General features: G+C 40.3%; 1 non-coding gene and 1 pseudogene across 1 annotated transcript; both read right to left on the reverse strand.

The window, feature by feature from the left end:
* Positions 1-4,449: 4,449 nt before the first annotated feature.
* On the reverse strand, positions 4,450-5,898 carry LOC118711110 (annotated as a pseudogene).
* Positions 5,899-10,241: 4,343 nt separating this feature from the next.
* LOC118711928 lies at positions 10,242-10,345 on the reverse strand. The gene has a single exon (XR_004985880.1). It is a non-coding gene; the product is annotated as a U6 spliceosomal RNA (small nuclear RNA).
* Between the last annotated feature and the right edge of the window lie 395 nt (positions 10,346-10,740).

Here is a 10,740-nt window from a genome sequence, read left to right on the forward strand (position 1 = left end):
CAATGTGAAGATTTGAAACCAATTTTGGATGCTCCACCATGACTATGCAAGCTGGTCACCACCTTTGACATTGAGAGCAGGATTATGCAGATATGAAGACCCCGGGGCTTCCTCCTCTGGCTTTGGTAATGCACTCTGGTGTCCTGTATGGGTGTCCTTGTAGTTTGTGCTGCATTCGCTGAGTTTTATGGAGTCTGTGTTGTAGATTTAGAAGTTTTGATAAGAAATACATTTAGCCCTGGCCTGTTTGTCTCAGTGGACAGAACATAAGCTTTCAGACTGAAGGGTCCTGGATTCAATTCCAGTCAAGGGCACACGCCTGGTTTCAGGCTTGATCCCCAGTAGGGGGCATGCAAGAAGCATCTGATCAATCATTCTCTCTCATCATTGAGGTTTCTATCTCTCCCTCTCCCTTCCTCCCTGAAATCAATAAAATATATATATTTTAAAAAATACAGTTGTTTCATCTTGAAGGGTGTTTGCTGATTTTTTTCTGAAAGATCTGCATTTAATACCAGTCTTTGCAGGTGACATCATGATCTTCCCTGCTCAAATTGATGATCACTGCACCTGTTTGGGAATAATAATTCAGAAAGGATATCCAAGTAAAATCTGCAGACGTTTTCTGATTATTTCTGGTATTACATTTCTCATCATTCATAACCTGATGGCCATTTATGAAAATGTTGGAAGTCACCACAATCCAACTAGAATTACCAAGGTGTCTCATTAACAAGGGTCAAATTAATGCCTCACAAAGGGAGAAACAGAAGGACATCAAGTCAGAATGATCTTAAATTAAACTTGGACATCTTTGGGCTTTTGGGACTTTTTAAAGTCTTGAGCATTTTTAAATAGAAATAAATTTCTGCTTCACAAACTTGGTCTGCTTTTGGTTGCTTTTGTTTGTTCCCTACTGCCTGTATCATATGGCCTTGGCAGGGTAGTGAATTGGTTACAGCATATTCTTGCTACAACAAGGTTAGGGATTTAATCCCCAGCCAAGGCACAGATGAGTGAAACAACAAAACCATGTTTCTTTCTCTCCCCTACCTATGTAAAATAATAATAATAATAATAATAATAATAATAATAATAATACATTTTCGCCAAGCCAGTATAGCTCATTAATTGAGAATCGAACCATGAGCCAGGGATTCAAGGTTAGATTCCCAGTAGGGCCCGTGTGGGAGCCAGCCAATTGTCTCTCATCATTGATGCTTGCATCTTTTTACCTTTTCCTTCCTTTCTGAAATCAATAATATATATATACTTTTTTTTTTTTTTTTAAAGAAACTAATTTTATTTGCTTGGTATTATTTTCCATATAATTTTTTTTGGAATTTTAATTGTCTTGCTTTTGTCTCAGGTTTTATAAAATTTTCATGTACAGTGCTGAGCAAAAGCAGGTTGACAGTAGTGATACAGATATGTATAGTAATTAATAACAAAAAATACAAGAATAAACTTTTGCGTATTAACAACTATAAACATACTTTTTTTTTTTTTTTTAATCCTCACCTGAGTCTTAGCCACTTTTGCTAAGTGGACAGAGCATTGGCCTGCAGACTGAAAGGTCCTAGGTTCAATTTCAGTCAAGGGCACATGCTTCTGGTCAAGGGCACATGCTGTGGCTGTGGGCTCAAACTCCTAGGAGGAGGTGTGCAGGAGGCAGCTGATCAATGATCTCTTATTCTTGATATTTTTATCTCTCCCTCTCCCTTCATCTCTGAAATCAATAAAAAAAAATATATTTTCTTATTTTTTAATACTCACCTGAGGATATGCTTATTGATTTTAGAAAGACAGAGAGAGAAAAACATTGATGTGAGAGAAACATTAATTGGTTGTTTCCCATACATACCACCACTAGGGTTGGAATAGAAAATTATAGGTGTTTACCCTGACATGAAATCAAACCAAGTACCTTTTGGTGTATGGGGTGATTCTCTAACCAACTGACCCACACTGGTCAGGACAAGACCAAAACTATTTAACCAGATCATTTGGGTTTGAATCTACCACTTAAAATGTAATTGAGCACAGGGCTCCATGGGAGATGGCTATGATGTTATGACATGAACATTACTGAGTTAATACACAAGTTCTGTTTTCAAAATGTTTTGCCCTTGCCAGGTAACTCCATTGTTTGAAGCATCATCCCATTATGATTCAATTCCTGGTCAGGCATATGTACAGGTTGTGGGTTCCATCCCTAGTCAGAGCATGTCTCTCTATCTCTCCCCTTCTCCCTATGTTCCCTCTCCCTCTCCCCTCTCTTCTCTCCTCCTCCTTCTCTCTCTCTCCCCTCTCTCTCCTCTCTCTCCTCTTCAGCCCAGGCCTCCCTGGAAGAACAGGGTTCACCAAACAGTTACACCTTCATTGCACTGCACTGATATTCTACCAAGCAGCTTGGGGGGCAGCAGCCATCCAGGCCAGGCTTCCCTAGGGGCTTAATAGCAAACACTTGGGTTTGGTTTGGATGGAAACTCTCATATGTTGTGTTCTGCCCATTGCTCCTGATAAAATTACCTGTGAGGGAGTTTGAAAACAATCAGATCTTGGCATATTTCACAGACCTAGAATGAACTTTCCAAAAATTCATCTGAAATAAAAAAGACCCCTGAATAGCCACAGCAATCCCGAGAAAGAAGAATAATACCAGATAAGCTGTATTACAAAGCCACTGTTCTCAAAACAGTCTGGTACTGGCACAAGAACAGACATATATATAGATCAATGGAATGGAATAGAGAACCCAGAAACCAACCCAAAAAACTATGCTCAATTAATATTTGCCAAAGAAGGCATGAACACACAATGGAGTCACGACAGCTTCTTCAATAAATGGTGTTGGGAAAATTGGACAGATACATGTAAAAAAAAAAAAAAAAAAAAAAAAAAAAAAAAAAAAGAAGAAAGAGAAGAAAAAGAAAAAAGAAAGAAACTAAACCACCAATTTACACCATACACAAAAATAAATAAACTCAAAATGGATCAAGGACTTAAACATAAGAAGGGAAACCATAAAAATACTAGAGGAATCCACAGGCAGCAAAATCTCAGACTTTTGAAATCAGGAATTTCTTCACTAATACTGCTCCTAGGGCAATGGAAACTAAAGAGAAAATAAACAAAAGGGATATTTACAACAAAATGAAAAGGTTTTGCATAGCAAAAGAAACCGTCAACAAAACAACAAGAACCTATTTGCCAATGTTATCACTGATAAGGGTTTAATCTCCAATATTTACAGGGAACTCATACAATTTAACAAAAGGAAGATAAACAAGCCAACCAAAAAAAAAAAAAAAAAAAAATGGGTATCAAACCTAAATACTTTTCAAAAAACGACGGAAGGAAGTTCAAGAGATATATGAAAACCTGCTCAAAGTCACTAATTACCTGAGAGATGCACACCAAAACGACAATGAGGTACCATCTCACACCAATCAGAATGGCTATCATCAACAAATAAATAAACCACAAGTGCTGGCGAGGATGTGGAGAAAAAGGAACTCTCATACACTGCTGGTGGGAATGCAGACTTGTGCAGCCACTGTGGAGAACAGTATGGAGTTTCCTCAAAAAAACTAAAAATGGAATTTCCATTTGACCCAGTGATTCCACTTCTAGGAACATATCCCAAGAAACTAGAAACACAAATTAGAAAGAATATATGCACCCCAATGTTCATAGCAGCATAATTCACCATAGCTAAGATTTGGAAACAGCCTACATGCCCATCAGCAGATAAGTGGATTAAAAACTGTGGTACATCTATACAATGGAATACTATGCTGAGGTAAAAAACTTGAGTTCTTACCATTTGCAACAGAATGTATGGAACTGCAGGGCATTATGCTAAGTGAAATAAGCCAGTCAGGGAAAGATAAATAAGGCATGACCTCACTCATTTGTGGATTATAATGAACAACGTTGATTGGTTGCCTCCCCTAGACCAGACCTTGAACCGACCTTGGGCTGGGGAGGAGCCTGCAACAAAGGTATGTGCCCTTGATTGGAAATGAACCCAGGCGTCCTTGGTCCATAGGCAAATGCTCTGCCCACTGCACCAAACCTGCTAGGGCCAGATTTCCTCAAGAAACTATACTCCTGCTGAAACCGGTTTGGCTCCATGGATAGAGCGTTGGCTTGGGGACTGAAGGGTCCTGTTTCGATTCCGGTCAAGGGCATGTACCTTGGTTGCAGGCATATCCCCAGTAGGGGGTGTGCAAGAGGCAGCTGATCGATGACTCCCTCTCATCGATGTTTCTAACTCTCTATCTCTCTCCCTTCCTCTCTGTACAAAATCAATAAAATATATTAAAAAATAAAAATAAAAAACATTCAAACATCAAAACTGGAATCGGGATCTTTATTATGTTCTCCTTTCAATAATAAGGGAAGAAACTACCTTAAGCACATACAAAATCTACATATTTTTCATCATTGGATTTTGATGATATGGATTGTATGAGATTCTGAAGAAGATGTACTAGAAAAATAAAGCATAAGTTTTTCTCTAAATGTATCAGTGAACCCATTCAAGTATGACGTGTTATTTAAATTATAAAATGAAACCTCTCCCAACTCATAGTCCAGAAAAATGCCAATCTTACACTATCCTATAGGGGAAGAGCCAAATATATTAGTCCAGCATTCATTCCTTGGGGATGATGATATATGAATATTTCTGGGAAAAGATTCCTTACACACACCTAAGAAACACTCACCTGTGCCTCCTATTTTTACCTCCCCAAAAATGCCTGCCAGCATCCAATCCCTCAGAACTCAGGACAGCTGGGTAAGCAGTAAGTGCCTGGGGATTAGGAGTACCATCTGGTCTCCTATATGTCACACTTTTTCTATCACGGGATAATGAAACTTGGGTGTGCAGTTTCAGGATTGTGTCAAATGTACCTGAAACATGCTTATCATTTTCTGGAGTCCCAAGTAATGTGGAGGAAAGAGTGAAAATCTCCTTCTTTAATTATATAAAATCTGCAGGGGCCTCTAGGTTTCTAAACGTGCGGTAGATACTTTCAATACCTGTAAGTAAATCCACGTCTGTCTGCAAGTACTTCTCTTCAATTTCACCTAGCAGTTTTTTATTCTGAACTTATGGTATAAAATTTGCCTTCCATTTTCAGGTAGGTTTTCTTCAACATCTCTCTCTTCAATAAGTAGATTATCTTTAATTTCATTTCTCTGCATTTCCAAGGAACTCTTAAGTTCTTACAGTCATCTTCCAATTTTCCCCTCTATTTTGTCATCCATCTCTTCACTTGGGAAGTTTTTCCTTCTTAGATGTTATACGCAGCTTCATACTCTTCAACATTCATCATCTGGGCCTACATGTAAAATTTGAGCATCCTCCTGTGAATAGCTTCCTCAATAGGTAGGTATCAAGGGCTGATCCTGGTGGTCTGACAAGACCCTGTACTGGGGACACAACAGCTCATTTCCTCTCACAGAACAGGGTCAGAACGTCATGGTGCTTCCCACACAGGGATATTTCTTCCTAAGTTTACTCTGGCTCCCTGAGGTGGGGATCTGCTGGACAATCTCAATCATGTGACATAATTGGGGGTTCCTTTTCAAGATCCTGTCAGGGCAGTGGCGGAGGCAGACAGGACAGGGAAAGGTAGACCTTCCCAGTGCTGGAGAATGCAGGAGTTGTTTCCACACTCAATGGTCACTGGGTCTCTCAGGTAATCCAGGAAGATAAGACAGCTGGCCTCTGCTTGGAGCTCAGCCAGGGAAACTGCAAAGGCCATTGTGCAGTGAAGGTATCTGTAGGAAGAGACTCTTCCATCAGTGCGATCCTTCAGGAGCAAGGAAATGTTTGGCTTTTGACTCCTTCCCTGTGGAAGTCAGTAGGAGCTTCCACACACAATCCCAGTGGCCAGCCGATGTCCAGTCTTCCTGTCACCTTCTCCTTCTGTATTTAATATCAGGTTGCCCCAAGTGAAAATCAGTTGTGGACTTTGGTAAAAAAACAACAACAACAAAAAAAAAACAAGCATTATCCAAATCATATGTAGTGTCTGTGAACAAAAAGATACAGCCATTTAAAGATTCAAGCAGCATTAATCCTTCTATCCCTATATAAAGACTATGTCAGGTAGACCAAATCATTTAATCATGACAATATCTTAGGAGGAGCTAGAAGTAAAGACTATCTATTTTTAACTTTAAAGGAATTAGTCAATCTAGGCAAATTTATCATTGGTCTCAATCATTATTGAAAAAAAAAAATTCCCTCCCAGTTTGGTTCAGTGGATAGTGTCAGCCTGTGGACTAAAAGGTCCCAGGTTTGATTCCAATTAAGGGAATATGTCTGGGTTGTGGGCTTGGTCCCCAGTAACGGGTGTGCAGGAGGCAGCTAAACAGTGATTCTCTCTCATCATTGATGTTTCTATCTCCCTCTCCCTTCCTCTCTGAAATAAAAAAATACATTTTTAAAAAAGTTATGAAAAAATAAAATAAAATAAATTTTTAAAAAGTGATGTGTGCCAGTTGACTCAGTTGTTTGAGGCATGGTTCTGATGTGTCAAGATTTCAGGTTCAGTTCATGGTCAGGGCCCACTTAATAATTAAACAATGAATGCAAAAATAATTGGAACAAATCAATCTCTTTCTGTCTTTCTCTCTTTCTTCTGTTCCTCCCAGTCTAAAAACCAATATATATATATATATATATATTTTTTTTTTTTTTTTTTTTTTTTTTTTTTAAGAATGGCCAGTGTGGCTCAGTTGGTTGGAGTGTTGCCTGATGCATCACAAGGTCACAAGTTCCATCCCTGGTTGGGATACTAACAGAGGTAACTAATCAAGGTGTTTCTCTCACTGATATTTCTCTGGCTCTTTCTCTATCTCCCTCCCTCTCTAAAAATAATAAAAAATAACAATCAGATATCATAGAACTGTTGAAGGGACTATATACCATTATTTGTGAAGAAGATTTGTAAGTAAAATGAACCTAACAAATAGAGTTCCAAATTACCCATTTTCAAGAAATATAAGGGATAGAGAAAGATGTGAAGGATGAACTGGTCAGCTTTATACGCCAACTTCATTCAGCCACTAGATGCCCAGATAGCAGGGGAAACACTACTTCTGAGTGTGACTGTGAGATTTCTGGAGATTAGAATTTGAATCAGTAGATGAGCAAAGCAGATAGGCCTCCCCATTGTCAGTGGGCATTATCAAATCCACTGGCATGAACAGAACAAAACCTGGGAGAAGGCTGAATTCACTCTCTGCTGGACTGAATAAGGTAGCACCCCCACCTCCTGTCCTGGGTGCTGCTGGTTCTCAGCCCCTCAGACCCTCTCTGGAATCTGAACCATCTGCTCTCAAACTCTTAGGCCTTCTAACTATACCACTGTCTTTCCTGGGTCTCCTGCTTGCAAAGTGCAAATCACATTATCAGTGCTGTGTTATTGAAACAAAATAAAACTTTCTTCTCGGCTTACAAGTTTAACTGGACCACCTTTGCTTATCAAACATTTCTTCCTCTCTCCTTCCAGTGAATAGCCACCCACAACCTCAGAAGCTCCTGACCCCTAGCCTGTTTCACTTCTCAAATCTTTGTGAAATTCCTACATATAAAAGAATGTAATTTAAAATATTTTATCTACCTGCCGAGACCGGTTTGGCTCAATGGATAGAGCGTTGGCTTGGGGACTGAAAGGTCCCGGGTTCCATTCCGGTCAGGGGCATGTACCTTGGTTGCGGGCATATCCCCAGTGGGGGGTGTGCAGGAGGCGGCTGATCGATGACTCTCTCTCATCGATGTTTCTAGCTCTCTATCTCTCTCCCTTCCTCTCTGTAAAAAATCAATAAAATATATTTAAAAAATAAATAAATAAAATAAAATATTTTATCTACCTATAAAAGAATGTAATTTAAAATATTTTATCTCTTGTTAATCTGTTGTATGCAGTTAGATAAGAGCAGAGAAAGATTACCAAGTACAGAAGGTCATCAGGGTGGAAAGCCCCACAGGAAGGTACAATAAATTGTAGGATGGGACCCTGGCCCCAGGGTGACTTTTCCTTACCTAGTGAAATGCCGATTAAGCAGTTTGGACCCCCTGACCTTTCCTCCCAACAGATAACATTTAATCCTTTAGGACAGAGGACCCTCCTAAGAGCACCTCAATTTGTGAGACTGGACATAGAGAATGGGAAGTGGACTCGGAGTATGCCCTCAATTCCTGCTGCCTCCCTCAGGGGTAGAATGGACATGGGAATAAAAGAAGCTGTTGTGGAAGGCAGTGTTTGGGTGGTCTGAGAATGAGTGTTAGATGGGAAAGGCTGTTTTGGAGCTCACATTCTCAGGATTTCAGGAAGATCAGAAAGTGAGAAGGGAACGGCCAGCCACTCTCTCACTAAATTAGGTTGCTGGCAGTCATGGGAGTGGAGATTTGGCAGAGAGCACAGGGGAAGGCGGGCGGTTAGAATTCTCAGAGGTAGAGTGTGGGGTGCAGATTCTGCGGCAGGGTTGTAAGGGATAAATCATATATGAGTATTAATTCCAATAATGCTGGCAGTATGGGAGAGCAGCAGGTCATCCACAAAACTCTGCTTTGCCGCTCCCCATAAACCAGCTGCTTATTTTGGGTAGAAGGACAAAGATTATGAGGGAAAGGAGGAAGTACAGGAATAGGAAAGTAGGCATGGGATAATCATTTCAGATGACTAGTCATGCTGGTTGGAGCGGAAATTGCAGATGGTGTGAGTCTCCTGGTGCCCAGGACTAGTTTATAGATAATAGGGGTGGGGAGTGGTAAAGAGCAGGAGCCTCCAGGACTAGATTGTTTCAGCCACAAGGTTATAAATCTTTCCTATGAAGTTGAGTTTCTCTTTATACAAAATAAATGTAAAACCTCCAAAACTGCAAAGAATGTATTTTTCTTTGTAAATAATTTTTATGAGGCAAACTGAGGACATATGCTTGGGAGCAGAAACTCAAACACTCCACAGAAGAAGAGTTTTGCAGTTTCATTTATACTTTTGAAATTAAGGAGAGAAGGTAGGAAAATTACATGACCGTGTGTTAGCCTAGATGCACAGAAACAAAGATGGGGCTTGCCTGAGGCAAAGATAAGCCTTTTAGTGAAGAAGTTATACGTATAGCCCTGGCCAGGTGGCTCAGTTAGTTGGGATATCATCCGGCGCACCAAAAAGGTTGCAGATTCCATCCTCTTGTAGGTAAGGGAGGCAATCAATGGACAGTTCTCTCCCTTCCTCTCTCTAAAATCAATAAAAACATTATCGGACGAGAATGTACGTATGAGTGTAAAGCATATATACGTTATATGCTTGGGACCTGACTACCCACCATGACCTGCCCTGTTAGGAATTTATGATCAAGATCATCCTGTGAGGTTACCATCCCTAGAACCCTCTTATGCTCTTTTTTCTCTTCGCCAACAAAAGTCATAGTGATGGTGTTTATAATGGAAGAGGATATTTACTATCGTAGTAACAGACATAAAATAGCTATTCCATAAATAATACTAGCATTAGGTCAGTGCCCATGACAAACAAATGAGTAAGAAATTAATAGATTAAAAAATAAAATTGCCTGGCTGGTGTGTCTTAGTGGTTGAGCGTGGACCAATGGACCAGGAGGTCACTGGTTTATTCCTGGTCAGGGGATATGCCCAGGTTGTGGGCTTGATCCTCCTTAAGGGGTGTGCAGGAAGCAGCTGATTAATGTTTCCTTCTTATTGATGTTTCTATCTCTCTATCTCTGCCCCTTCCTTTCTCTCTATAATCAATAAAAATTAAAAAACAAACAAACAAACAAACAAACAAACAAAAAACACCTCAGAGTATAAAGAGACTTCAGGAGTTATTTATTCCAAAACCTTATTTCTAGTGTTCTCTTATAAAAAAAAAAAAAAAAACAAACAAAAAAAAAAAAAAACAAATGTTATCCTCTATAGACTGATGGAAGTGCATAGAATGTGCACAGTACGCACATTTTTACTGGATGTGTCAACAAAAAATAGAGTAAAAAATTTTCCAACATTCTGGATTTTATGGAAGGAAGGGGCCAGCATCCACAACTCGCTCCCCCCTATTTTCCCTTAACAATAAAAGATGCCTGGATTCCAGACACTCTTAAAATGGATTTGAGAATTGGTTCTCCCATCTCCTTCCTCAATAAATCTGTCCTTGCTCCAAACTCTGATGTTGAATAGTAACCTTTAAAAAGAAAAAAATACTAGTATGTAATGCTTCACGAATTTTCTTATCCTTGCACCAGGGCCATGCCAATCTTCTCCGTAGGGCTCGAGTTTCAGTATAGGCGCTGCCCAAGCGAGCACTGGCCTTTCTTCCTCAGCACCGGGCACGCCCGCCTGGGGCCTGTGACAGCCCCTCCGCACCCACAGGCCGCCCTCTCCCGGGGGCGGGGACAGGAGAAACGGTGCGGCGGAGCCTGGTCTGCTGCGCGGGAACCTGTGGAGGCTGAGAACCGCAGGATGGTTTTGTGAAGCACCAAACGAGACAAGGACAGGCTGTGGAAACACCTCCTTCAAGGGCAGAAGCTATTTTTTAAAAAAAAATGTTTTTATTGATTTCAGAGAGGGATGATAGAAACATCCATGGTGAGAATCATTGCCTGCCTCCTGCACGCCCCCTGCAGAGGGAGATGGAGGCCGCAGTGGGGCGTTTAGAACATGCTTCTGTTTGGAAGTCTGTATGTGTATTGCTTATAGTG

The sequence above is a fragment of the Pipistrellus kuhlii genome, unplaced genomic scaffold, assembly GCF_014108245.1.
Source record: "Pipistrellus kuhlii isolate mPipKuh1 unplaced genomic scaffold, mPipKuh1.p scaffold_m20_p_8, whole genome shotgun sequence".
Classification (NCBI taxonomy): domain Eukaryota; kingdom Metazoa; phylum Chordata; class Mammalia; order Chiroptera; family Vespertilionidae; genus Pipistrellus; species Pipistrellus kuhlii.